A 12,511-nucleotide genomic window follows, 5' to 3' on the forward strand; every position below is an offset into this window, starting at 1 on the left:
AATTCTACCAAGTAGGGAGGCTGAGGCAGGAGGATTGTAAGATCAAGGCCAGGCTCAGCAATTTAGTGAGGCCCTAAGCAACTTCAAGAGACCCTGTCTGAAAAAAAAAAAAAAAGGGATGGAGATGTAGCTCTATGTGGTAGAGCACCCCTGGGTTAAACCCCCAGTAGGAAAAAAGAAGAGTTTTTTTTTTTTTTAAATTTAATTGATTTTTAAAAAAATGACAGCAGAATGCATTACAATTCTTATTATACATATACAGCACAATTTTTCATATCTCTGGTTGTATATAAAGTATGCTCATACCAATTTGTGCCTTCATACATGTACTTTGGATAATGATATCCATCACATTCCACCATCCTTGCTAACCCCCTGCCCCCTCCTTTCCCCTCCCACCCCTCTGCCCTATCTAGTTTTTCTATTCCTCCCATGCTCCCTGTCACTACCCCACTATGAATCAGCCATTTGTTTTTTTGGGATTGGCTAACTTCACTTAGCATTATCTTCCATTTACCTGTAATTGCCATGATTTTATTTTCTTTTATTGCTGGTAATATTCCATTGTGTGTGTGTATGTATGTGTATATATATATGCCACATTTTTTTTATCCATTCATCTACTGAAGGGCATTTAGGTTGGTTGCACAGTTTAGCTATTGTGAATTGTGCTGCTATAAACATTGATGTGGCTGTGTCCCTGTAGTATGCTGTTTTTAAGTCTTTTGAGTATAGATGGAGGAGAGGGATAGCTGGGTCAAATGGTGGTTCTATTCCCAGTTTTCCAAGGAATCTCCATAATGCTTTCCATAGTTTTTTAAAAAATATTTTCTTAGTTGTCAATGGACTTTATTTATATGTGGTGCTGAGAATTGAACCCTGTGCCTCACACATGCTAGGAAAGTGCTCTACCACTGAGCCATAACCCCAACCAAAAAGTATTTTTTAAACATATTTTTCAGTTGTAGTTGGACACAATACTTTTATTTATTTTTATGTGGTGCTGAGGATCAAACCTAGGGCCTTGAATGTCCTAGGCGAGCACTCTGCCGCTGAGCCACAACCCCAGCCCCCAAAAAGTATTTTAAAAATGTTTGTTCAATGTCTTTTAGAGGGATTCAGCACTGCATGGAGAAAGGGGAAAGGTGAGTCATGAATTGCAGTACCCCTTTTGTCAATCCAGCTCAGAAAACAAACATCCTCCCTCTTTGGAGGGCAGCTTTTTTTTTTTTTTTTTTAGTAAAACCTGCCACCCCAGGCTGGGACCAGGCAAAATGTTCCAACTACATTTGTGATTCTCCTTTGGATAGTTACTAAATACAATATTCTCTGTCTCATAAATTACCAGTGGTTTTATTATTTTGTTTGGGGTATATAGATTGAACCCAAGGACTTGTACATGATAGGCAATCCCCACCCTTCCAGTGATGTTTGCTCTGTGTGTATGTGTGTGTGTGTGTGTATGTGTGTTTAGACAAAGAGAAACTCGAGTTTACAGGCCTTAAAATACAATTGCAGCCTGGAAAGGAGTTACATGCCTGTAATCTCAGGTACTCGGGAGGCTGAGGCAAGTTCCAGGCCAGTCATTGCAATTTATTGAGATCCTTTCTCATAATAGAACATGCTGGGGATGTAACTCAGTGATAATTTTTATCACTGAGTTTATGCCTCCTAGCATGCTGGAGCCCCTGGGTTAGATCCCTAGCACTGCAAAACCAAACAAACAAACATACACAATCATAAAGCATATAGTACTGATTCATTGTAAATACTGCACATACTTTGGTTATCTGGCCATCCAGTGATTTTTATTTTATTATTTTTTTTGCGGTTCTGGGGATTGAAACTCCTGCAACTCAGGGGGTTTCCATTTTCAGTCAATTCCAGCTCTGCCCTCCACTCCCTTAGATGTCTCTCTTATCCCTATGGAGACCAGCCTTTTCTGGCCTTGATCCATTCTCCATGCCCATGTTGAAGTGAACTTGCGTCTCACCTGTTCCTTCCATCTAGCATATCCAGGGCCTCACACATGCTAGGAAAGCACTCTCCCTCCAGTGATATTTTAATAGTGCTCATGGATTGGGTTTAGATGTGCTCTTTCATCTACTTTCTCTCTCTTCAGATGAGTTATTCATATATAAGGCATTTCTCAAGATCTTTTAGGAATCATGACTTTTCCAACAGACTAAAGTTTTAAAAAAATGAGGACTTTTGACATCCCCAAAACCTGTACTGGTTTTGCAGTAGCAATAATTTCTATAATGAAAGCATTTCTTAAGTGACTTTAGGTGTGTGAAATCAGTCATCATGGAATAGGATCCCTATTAACAAGGTTCATATCATCCTGCTTCTACTCAGCATGGGTAGGAAAGAGAATTGTGGAAGTTATTCATTCCCTGTGTTCCTATATCAGTTTCCACTTTTCTGCTAAAGCACTTACCACTATTATAGTTAATTGTTTAATAGCTCATCATCTCCTTTATAATTGGATACTGTTCTTAGGGGCAATGATCTTTTATTCTTTGTAAGTGACCCAATGCCTTGAACAAGTGAAGAAAGCAGATATTTGAATCCTCTGCTATTTGAATCTTTGAAAAAACAGACACTTGGTCTAGTACCTTAAGAAGCTGGATGACCTAGTCTTTTGTTTATAATATATGTTAAATTATATAGTTGGAATCGTTTAGGCAAGAATCAACAGGGGTCAGTGGGTTCCAGATTTTTTTAAAAAATATATATTTTTAGTCGTTGATGGATTTTTATTTTATTCATTTATTTATATGGGGCGCTGAGGATTGAATCCAGTACCTCACACATGTGAGCTCTACCACTGAGCCACAACTCCAGCCCTTAAAATAGTTTTTTTTTTTTTTTTGGTGTTGCTGGGGATTGAACCCAGGGGCTTGTGTATGCAAGGCAAGCACTCTACCAACTGAGCCCGGTCTCCAGATTTTTGACCCCATGTCCCATATAAAATTAAGAACCACAAAGATCAGATGACTTGATAGCTATCTCCTGTACTATTTAAGACAAGTACTGTATCTGAAATGACAAACGTATGGAAACCAAAACTACCGTTCTGTGATATCTATATAATTATCCACACTCTTGACCTTCTTGTTGGTACCCATTCAGAAGCACTTTATTTGGCCTCAAAAGATGGAGCTAGATTCTGATTAATTTGTTCAGTGCTTATTGTCTAAATCCCAGCCTTTAGCACCTCCGGAGGGACCACGGACCAGCCAAATCTCTTTTGTGTTTCACTTTCAGGACGATGGCTCAAGATACACAAATAGGAGAGATGATTTCGCCCTGGGGAGGTTGGGAGTGACTATTAAGACATGTAATTAACAGAAAGATGGGATGGGAGGCCTCACTGATTAGTCTCACATAAAGATGCAGACGGCTGGGCAGATCAGAAATCCGTCATCGAAACAGACTTAGGCATTGTGTTCGGCGAACATTAACAGGGTAGAGAACTCGACGCCCCACCGGCCTCACCGGCCTCACCGACTGCTAGGGACGCTGAATGGCTCTGTTGTCCGGAGGACTGCCATTTCCCACAGCCAGTGGCTCTGAAGTGGCCTTTTTTGGGGAAAAAAAAAAAAAAACAACTTGGGCTGAGAAGCAAGGGTAGGCGTTAAGTCGTAAGAAGAGCAATCGAGGGCGGCCTGAACTAGCGTCGCGGCCGCAAAGGTACAGCAGGAATCAGCGAGCGAGGTTTCTCTCACGCGCGCGTCTTCGGCCAACTCCGGGGGAGTTTCGGCTCTTTCCGTCAGTTTCAGTTCGGCCCTCCACTCTGCGCGCGCTATCCCCCACGACGCGGTGCCCGGCTTTTCTTGGCCTTGGGCCATTCACCACGCCAACGTGGACTCGCGTCTCACCCGTTCCCTCCTTCCATCTAGTTTGTCCCAGACCCATTCATTCCTCATCTGCTCGGTAATTACCAGTCTCCGGCAAAACCAGAGTTCCTTCAACTCTAGCGCGCTAGCTGGCGGGCGGCACGAGAGACCAGCGCCTGAAAAAAGCGGTAACTGGACCGACTTGAGTCCGTCTCGCGCCCCACACCTCTCCACTCTAAGGTGTCAGGGCGCGCGGGTCGCCTAGCGCTCGGGCCTCGCTCGCGCGCGGGTTGGCTGCAACGGCCACGAGCTCGGCGCGCCAGGTTCGCGCCGGCGCGAGCACGCGCTCTGCGCTCTGGCCGGCTAGCGCGCACGCGCCCGGGAGGGCTCCGGGGCGGGGCGAGCAGCTCGAGCCAGGTTGAGGGTCGGTGTGGATCGCTGGCACTCCGACCCCCAGCCGCGCTGCGATTCCCGGCCCGCCGCCGGGTCGTCCTAGGAAGCCGGGAAGGCGGCGGTGGAGGCGGGGCGGCTTCGGGCCCTGCGAGAGCTGGGGGAGGAGCGTAGCGGTGACGGCGGCGGCTCCAGAATAGAAGGAGGCAGAAGATCTCCTTTCCTCTTCTCAGACCCCGGAGCGTCCGGGACTCAGAGCCCGGAACTGGGGGGGGACGCGGCGACTACTGGGCCCGGGCTAGGTGAGCTGGGGTGTTGGTCGAAGAGGTTGGCGGAGCTCAGTGGGTCACAGAGGTGGAGGGCGGGCTCCAGGAAGGGAACGGGGGAGGGGGCAGTTGTTGGGGGTTGGGGAACCGAGAACAGGGGGATGTGAGCCCTGTGGGACCAGGAGTGCCCAGAGGGTCGAGGGTTTCTGGGGTTAGTGGGGCGGGCGAGGCAACCGGGTCTGAGAGTTTCCGAGGGATAGGCCAGGGAAACAATGGAATGAAGGGGAACTCTGGTATGAGCGTGTGTGGGGTATTGGATTTTAAGAAAAAACGAGCAAGATCGGAAAGAAAGAAATGGATCATTTGGGATCTGAAGTACAATGAAGTGGGGATGCGTAAGGTCATCTGCGTGTCTGAGAGCCTTAGGATTTGAGGGCAATAATGGAATTTGAAGATGAGGAGTAGAAGGGCATATTTGGAATTGAGAGGGAAACGGAGTAGAAAACAAGGCAAAAAGAGGTAGAGAAATACAATAGATAGGCTTTGAATTAAAGCAGAAGTGTAGAGTCCATGGTAGATGGACTAGAGAACTATCTTTCTCTTAATTCATCCAGGATGATTGGGTTCTTTTAGAAATGGGTTTTTCTCAGGCTTGACCTTTTGCTAAGGAGTACACTCCATTCTTTTAATAATTTGATTGTCACTTATAGTCCGTTTTGTTAAAAAAGCATATCTATAATATTTATTTTTCCTCTGTTGAGCAGATAATGCTAGGTAATTTACTTGTAGTTAAACACATCACCAAAAATATATTGCTTTGAGTTATATCAGTGATAATGCAGAGTTGAGGGTGTTTGGGGAACCCAGCACTTGTTTTAGTTGGACCAAAAGGGGATGAATAGCCTTGATAAAATCTAGGTTATCAGTACTTCGTTAGAATTGCAATTTCTCACTGAGAAATATTCATGTTTTATTTTTTACTGGGTTTTATATTCATGGAAAAGAGTTGGGGTTCTACCCAAGATACTGTTTCTTGGTGCTGACTCTAAATTATCAGGCTGCCTCATACTTTACAAGTTTGAATTAAGGTGATTTTGGAATATTGTGGGAAAGTATTTCTGGAGTTATAATCTTTGCATTTTATTAATACTGGATTTTCAGACTAAATTTTTGATGGTACTATAGAAGATTGCTGATTTTGAAATTGTAATTACCATATGTGTTCATAAATAGTCCATGTTAAGCTTTTTGCTTTTGGGCATTAAGTTTTGCTGACTCATCTAAAGATTTCTGGGCATCAGTTTATTTCTTAGCTGTGTCTCCAGTGGTAGCATTTGGTTACTTTATAAGGGTCCAAAATTAATAATCTAAATTGTACTTTTCTACTTGGGAGGCTGAGGCCAGAGGATTGTAAGTTTGAGGTCAGCCTGGGCAACTTAGCTAGACCTTATAAAAAGTAGAGAGGGATGGGGATGTAGTTCACTGGTAGAGGGCCCCTGAGTTTTATCCCTAGTATGGGGGGATGGAAGATAAATTGTACTTTTATATAAGTATGTTATAAAAATTGAACAAAGCAAGAAGTGACTGCAGTGTCTTCAGTGATAATAAGGGCTAGGCAAGGTTCTAAGGTTCTAAGATTTTTTTTTATGCATTATCTCATTTAATTTAATCCTCACAATTATTTCCTCTTTTTTTGGGGCTGGGGATGTGGCGCAAGTGGTAGCGCGCTTGCCTGGCATGGTTCGATCCTCAGCACCACATACCAACAAAGATGTTGTGTCTGCCGAGAACTAAAAAATAAATATTAAAAATTCTCTCTCTCTCTTTAAAAAAAATTGTTAAAAAAACAATTATTTCCTCTTTTTAAAACATATTTTTAGTTGTAGATGGACACAAGACCTTTATTTATGTATTTTTATTTGGTGCTGAAGATCGAACCCAGTGTGTGCTCCACCACTGAGCTTACAACTGGGGCCCCCAATTATTTCCTCTTTTGTAAATTAAGAGGTTAAATAATTTACTAAGGTCATAGAATTAGTGACTAACAAAAGCTGAATCCAGACCCAGCTCTTTTGGATGCCTTCTTTATATCTTTTTTTTTTCCCCCATGCTGGCAATTGAATCCATGGGTGGTTTACCTTTGAGCTGTACCCCAACCCTTTATATTTTTTATTTTGAGACAGCGCCTCACCAAGTTGATTAGGGCCTGGCTAAGTTTCCGAGGCTGGCCTTAAACTTGCAATCCTCCTGTCTCAGTCTCCCGAGTCCCTGGAATTACAGGTGTGCATCACCATGCCCAGCTACCTTCTTTAAATCTTCACTGCCTGATTTTTCTTTCTGTTCCACCCTATCTTGGTATGTAGTAAAGCATAGGAAACTTATTTTGATATGACAGCAGTGATTTTGATGAAGATTGGGTTAGTGGGCAGTTTATTTCCCTTGTGATTTAACAGAGCTTCTGGGGTCCTGATAATGCGGTTAAAAACATCTTTCTGCTAAGAGTTTGTTTTGTAATTATACTTGATTTTCTATTTAGTCTAGTGTACTGCTGAAGTATGGTGCATACGTGGCATTCTTACTTGTAGAAGCTAAGGCAAGCAGTTGTGGAGCCAAAACCAATTAACTCTGGAAAACAATAAAAACTGCTCAGGCTCAAATGCTCTCCAAACACCTGTTGAGCCCACAGTTGGTACTGGCATTACCTCTAAATATAGATAGGATCCAAGAAACCTAGACTGAGGCAACTTTAGAGAAATAAAGAGAAATAGCTGTGGCCTGAGAGAGGAACCATAGGTTACTGGCCAGAACATCAGCCTAGTGCCTGGAGGCTAGAGATGGGGAGTGGAGGATAGGGAATTTTCTGGTTTTTTTTTTTTTTTTTTGTACCTGAGATTGAACAACATCCCCAGCCCTTTTTATTTTTATTTATTTATTTATTTATTTATTTATTTTTTAAAGAGAGAGTGAGAAAGGAGAGAGAGAGAGAGAGAGAGAGAATTTTTAATATTTATTTTTTAGTTCTCGGTGGACACACATCTTTGTTGGTATGTGGTGCTGAGGATCGAACCCTGGCCGCACGCATGCCAGGCGAGCGCGCTACCGCTTGAGCCATATCCCCAGCCCCTATTTATTTATTTTTTAAGACAAGGCCTTGCCAAGTTGCTGAGGCTGGCTTTGAACTTGTGATCTTATTGCCTTACCCTTCTGAGCTGCTGGGATTACAGGCATGCATGACTGCACCTAGCTGCTCAGTTACTTTAAAATGGTCATTTTATTATATGTTCCCCTGAAGGTAGCGCTTGGCCTTTATGTATGAGTAATGGTGCTTTCTCTACTGACTTCCTGTATTGTTAGCAGGATACTTCATATTGGAAATGATTCAAAAGGAAATGTTTTACCCAGTTTTTGTGTATCTAACGTGTAAGGAACCATTTGTGGTATACAGATCCTTCCACTCACCCATGCACTATGGGTGATAATCTTCAGAGTGTTGTGTGTTGTGTCTGAAAAATGTGTCAATAGTGTAAAGCATTTGTTGTATACTTTGCTGCCTTCTTTTTTTTTTTTTTTGTACTGGGCATTGAACTCAGGGGCACTCGACTACTGAGCCACATCCCCAGCCTTTTTTTGTAATTTATTTAGAGACAGGCTCTTACTGAGTTGCTTAGCAAGCCTTGCTTTTGCTGAGGCTGGCTTTGAACTTCTGATCCTCCTACCTCTGTCTTCTGAGCCACCAGGATTATGGTTGTGCGCTACTGCGCCTGGCCAGACATTTTTATTTTTTGTTTTTGAGACTGGACCTTACCAAGTTGCGCACGGTCACGGGTGGTTTCTACAGACTCAGTCTGAGGCACAGTTAGATTCAACCAAATCTATTTTATTAATGCTCATTAGACTTCAGACACACATCCTAATTCTGAGTCCTAAGTCTACACCCAGGGGTCCCAGACGCTCACCTGTGATGTGTCTTAAGTCCAGGTTGCTGGAACTCCATCCAGGAGGAGTCTGGGGGGTGGGGAACAACAGCAGCCGAGTTCTCTGTTTCTCTATCCAGATCCTGTTAGTCTTGCCAGGATTCAGAAGGCTGGGCTTTTAAGTCCTAGTTCTGTTGTGCTTGCAGCTGATAACTGGGTGAGCTCTGCAGTCTACGCCTGGGTATACTCTTCCATCACTATCTTAAGTCCATCTAAGTTCCGCGGTTTATATTACATCATGGACATAATGCTTACAGTCTTTATCTAACACATACATTAATTAACATAATCCACATTCAATAATTCTATAATATTTTCTGGTACTCATATCACCCAGGCTAGCCTTAAACTTGTGATCTTTCTGCCTTAACCTCACAAGTTGCTGGAATTACAGGTGTGCATCACTCTGCTCAGCTGTTATACATTTAAATATTTTTAACAGATTCCTGGAATACATGAATAGAACAGGAAGTAAAACTGGTTGAAGTCATTGACTCCATTTTTTTCCCTTCCATGTATATGAATTGTCACATAATACCCGATATAATAGATTGAAGTAATTATGGTAAGCTGTCCCTTAGAATGGGTCTCAAGTCCCAAATCATTTTTTCTAAATGTCACACCCCTGCATCTTGTTTCTTAAGCTTATTTGGCTTCAAAGTGATTTCAGGCTCAAATGCTGTTTTCCAGGAGCCTTGAAGGAGACTTTAAGTAAGCCCATACTATGGATGTGGTCTGTCTGAAACTCAGCCCATCTACTAGAGAGTTAAATTAGTTCTGAAATATTTTAAAGATTTGAAATTCGTAATTGCTTTTATTTTTAGGTTGCTTTATATTAAGGATTGGCTGGAGGGCAGCATTTAATCTGCATGTTCATATCCAGTATGGTAGCCTATAGGAGTGGATTCCTGAAATAAACTACATACATTCTGTAGTAGCCCCAGACCCTTAAAATGTTCTGCAGGGTCTGAAGATATTTAAAGGCAGCTACTCCTTCTTTCCCTCCCTATCGTCCTCATGGAGCTTTTTTTTTTGGTACTGGGCATTGAACCCAGGGGTGCTTAACCAGTAAGCCCCCAGGCCTTTTTATTTTTTCAGTTTGAGGTAGGGTCTTGCTGAGTTCTTAGGGCCTCACTAAACTGCTAAGGCTGGCCTAGAACCTGTGATCTTCCTGCCTTACCTTCCTGAGTCACTGGGATTTACAGGCATGCACCACTGCTTCTGGCTTAAAGGCAAGTTCTGCAGCTGTTGTCCTATGACTAGTTTGTGGTTAGGAGCAAGTTGATTAGAGGTGTTTTGGGATCTTCAGGGATTTCATGAGGTTTTTTTCCCTGACCCAAACTCTAAATAACAACCATGGGTTTCTGGTAAGAAGGAAGATTTTTACATTACTTAATTAGCAGGATGACATGATTACTAGTTGTGGAATGTGTGTGTGTTCTTTGGAATAGGCTAAAGGGTGTTGGGACTGAGGAGAAGGTTTGTGATAAGGCCATTATATGATGTGGATGGGTCAGGATAGATAAGTGAACATCTTTTTGTATTTGAAGATGCTACCATTATTCTAGTGACTTGGATAGCACTGAAAACACAAATTTGTAAAACCTATAGGGTCTCCTATTTTAGTACACATGGTCTGCCCAGTTATTGGTTTGCTATTGTTTTAAGCCTATTCCCCATAACAGAACAGCACTTTTCGTTACCTGTCCACTTGGTTTGTCATTATAACATGTCAATGTGGTCAGCCCACTGCTTTCTCTTCCTGGCCTACTGTTACTTTGATTTGAAATGTGCATTAGTGTGTGACAGAATTCTTCTGCTTACCTTGTTAGGTTATCCTCATACATCTTTATAATAAATTGCCTTTGTTGTTCACCAGCATGTCCTCAAAAAGTCCTCTGTACAAGGATTTCATTATGAGAGGTTCCATTACATTTGATGAAAACAGCAAAACTCTTATTTATAACTAATATGGAATGACAGGAAGCCAAAGTAATACACCTGAGAGATAGGTGGTACCACAGAACTAAGTGAACCATTTAGCATAGACCCAGATTTTATTTTGTTATATCTTAGTATCTACATGTAGACTTTTGAGATGATTATCTAAAAGCTTAGTGATAACGTTTCTCATTTCTGTCATGACTCAAATCTTATATAGGAATTTAAAAAGTTCACATTGAACATCTATCATTAGTATGGTGGCTCATAATGTTATGATGATTATATAAGCTAAACTATATTATATGAGTTATTATTGTAATTAAAAAAAAATTGAGAGGGCTGGGGTCGAAGCTCAGTGGTACAGTGCTTGCCTAGCGTGTATGAGGCACTGGGTTCGATTCTCAGCACTGCATATAAAATATTTTAAAAATTTTGGGGGGATTGGGGGAGGGAGATGGGAAGTGCTAGGGAGGGGAATTGGTCAAATTATATTTTATATTGTGTACATATACAAATATGTAACAACAAGTCATTATGTACAACTATAATGTACCAATAAAAAATGTGAAAAAATACTAGGGGTTGAACCCAGGGAAGCTCTACCACTGAGCTACATCTCCAATCACCTGCCTTTTTAATTTTTTTTTTGGTACCAGGGATTGAACCTAGAGGTGCTTAGCCACTGAGCCATATCCCAGCCCCCCCCCCCCCCTTTTTTTTTAGTTGTAGTTGGACACAATACCTTTATTTTATTTATTTATTTTATGTGGTGCTGAGGATCAAACACGGGCCTTGCACAGGTTAGGTGAGTGCTCTACTACTGAGCCACTACTCTAGCCCTGTATCCCAGCCCTTTTAAACATTTTTCTATTTTGAATCACGGTCTTGCTAAATTGCTGAGACTGGCTTTGAACCTGCCATCCTCCTATCTTAGCTTCCCAAGCCATTGGGATTACAGGCATGCACCACCACACCTGGACCATCTACCTTTTAAATTCTATGTATGTATGTATGTATTGTATGTATGTATTTATTTATTTATGGTACTGGGGATTAAACCCAGGGGCACTTGACCACTGAGTCATATCCCCAGCCCCTTTTTGTATTTTACTTAGAAACAAGGTCTCACTGAGTTGCTTAGGCCTTGATAAATTGCTGAGGCTGGCTTTGAACTCACAATCCTCCTGCCTCAGCCTCTGGGACTATAGTGTGTGTGCCACCATGACCGGCCCATCTGCCTTTATTTTTTTGTATGTGTGTGTGTGGTGCTGCAGATTGAACCCAAACCCTTGTGCACGCGAGGTAAGCACTCTACCAATTGAGCTATATCCCCAGCCACCCCCCATCTTCTTTTTTTAAAAATGATGTTTGAGACAACTTTTGATAAGTTGCTGGGCTGGTCTCAAACTTGCGGTCTGCCTTCCTTAACCTTCTAAGTAGCTGTTATTACAAACTTGCACCATTGAGCCTGGAAATGTTTTTGTAATTTGGGAGCACAAGAAACAGTGCAACAACAATGATTACTTTTTTTTTTTTTTTTTGGTATCAGGGATTGAACTCGGGGGCACTCAGCCACTGAGCCACATCCCCTAAATGTGTGTTTGGGCATCTAGACTGATGAAGTAGGAAAGGTTCTTCAAAGAGCAGAGATATTTGGTTCCTTCATTCTGATTGCTTGTTACCTGAAATCTTTTTTTTTTTTTTTTTTTTTTTTAAAGAGAGAGAGAGAGAGAGAGAGAGAGAATTTTTTTTTTTTTTAAAGAGAGTGAGAGAGAGGGGGACAGAGAGAGAGAGAGAATTTTTAAATATTTATTTATTTTTTCTTAGTTCTCGGCGGACACAACATCTTTGTTGGTATGTGGTGCTGAGGATCGAACCCGGGCCGCACGCATGGCAGGCGAGCGCGCTACTGCCTGAGCCACATCCCCAGCCCCTGTTACCTGAAATCTTAACACTTCCATAAGAATAAGTCAAATTATATTCAGTTTTTACACAATAACATTTTTTTTTAAAGAGAGAGTGAGAGAGGAGAGAGAGAGAGAGAGAGAGAGAATTTTTTTTTAATATCTATTTTTTAGTTCTCGGCGGACACAAC

The 12,511-nt window shown here is 42.0% G+C and overlaps 1 protein-coding gene across 4 annotated transcripts in view; it reads left to right on the top strand.

Annotated features, from left to right (window-relative positions):
* The first annotated feature begins 3,212 nt into the window (after nt 1-3,212).
* The window catches only part of SPATS2 (spermatogenesis associated serine rich 2), a 111,791-nt gene continuing 102,492 nt past the window's right edge, over nt 3,213-12,511 (top strand). The window contains exon 1 of one of the 4 annotated variants that reach the window (XM_081311508.1): nt 3,213-4,030. The gene's annotated coding sequence lies outside the window, so the exon portion shown is untranslated. Of the gene's footprint in view, nt 4,031-4,088; nt 4,535-12,511 lie in introns of those variants that run through there. The other 3 variants (XM_081311510.1, XM_081311506.1, XM_081311511.1) reach the window with 3 other exon arrangements.

Source organism: Spermophilus citellus, assembly GCF_964194105.1.
Source record: "Spermophilus citellus genome assembly, chromosome: 10".
Taxonomy (NCBI): Eukaryota; Metazoa; Chordata; class Mammalia; order Rodentia; family Sciuridae; genus Spermophilus; species Spermophilus citellus.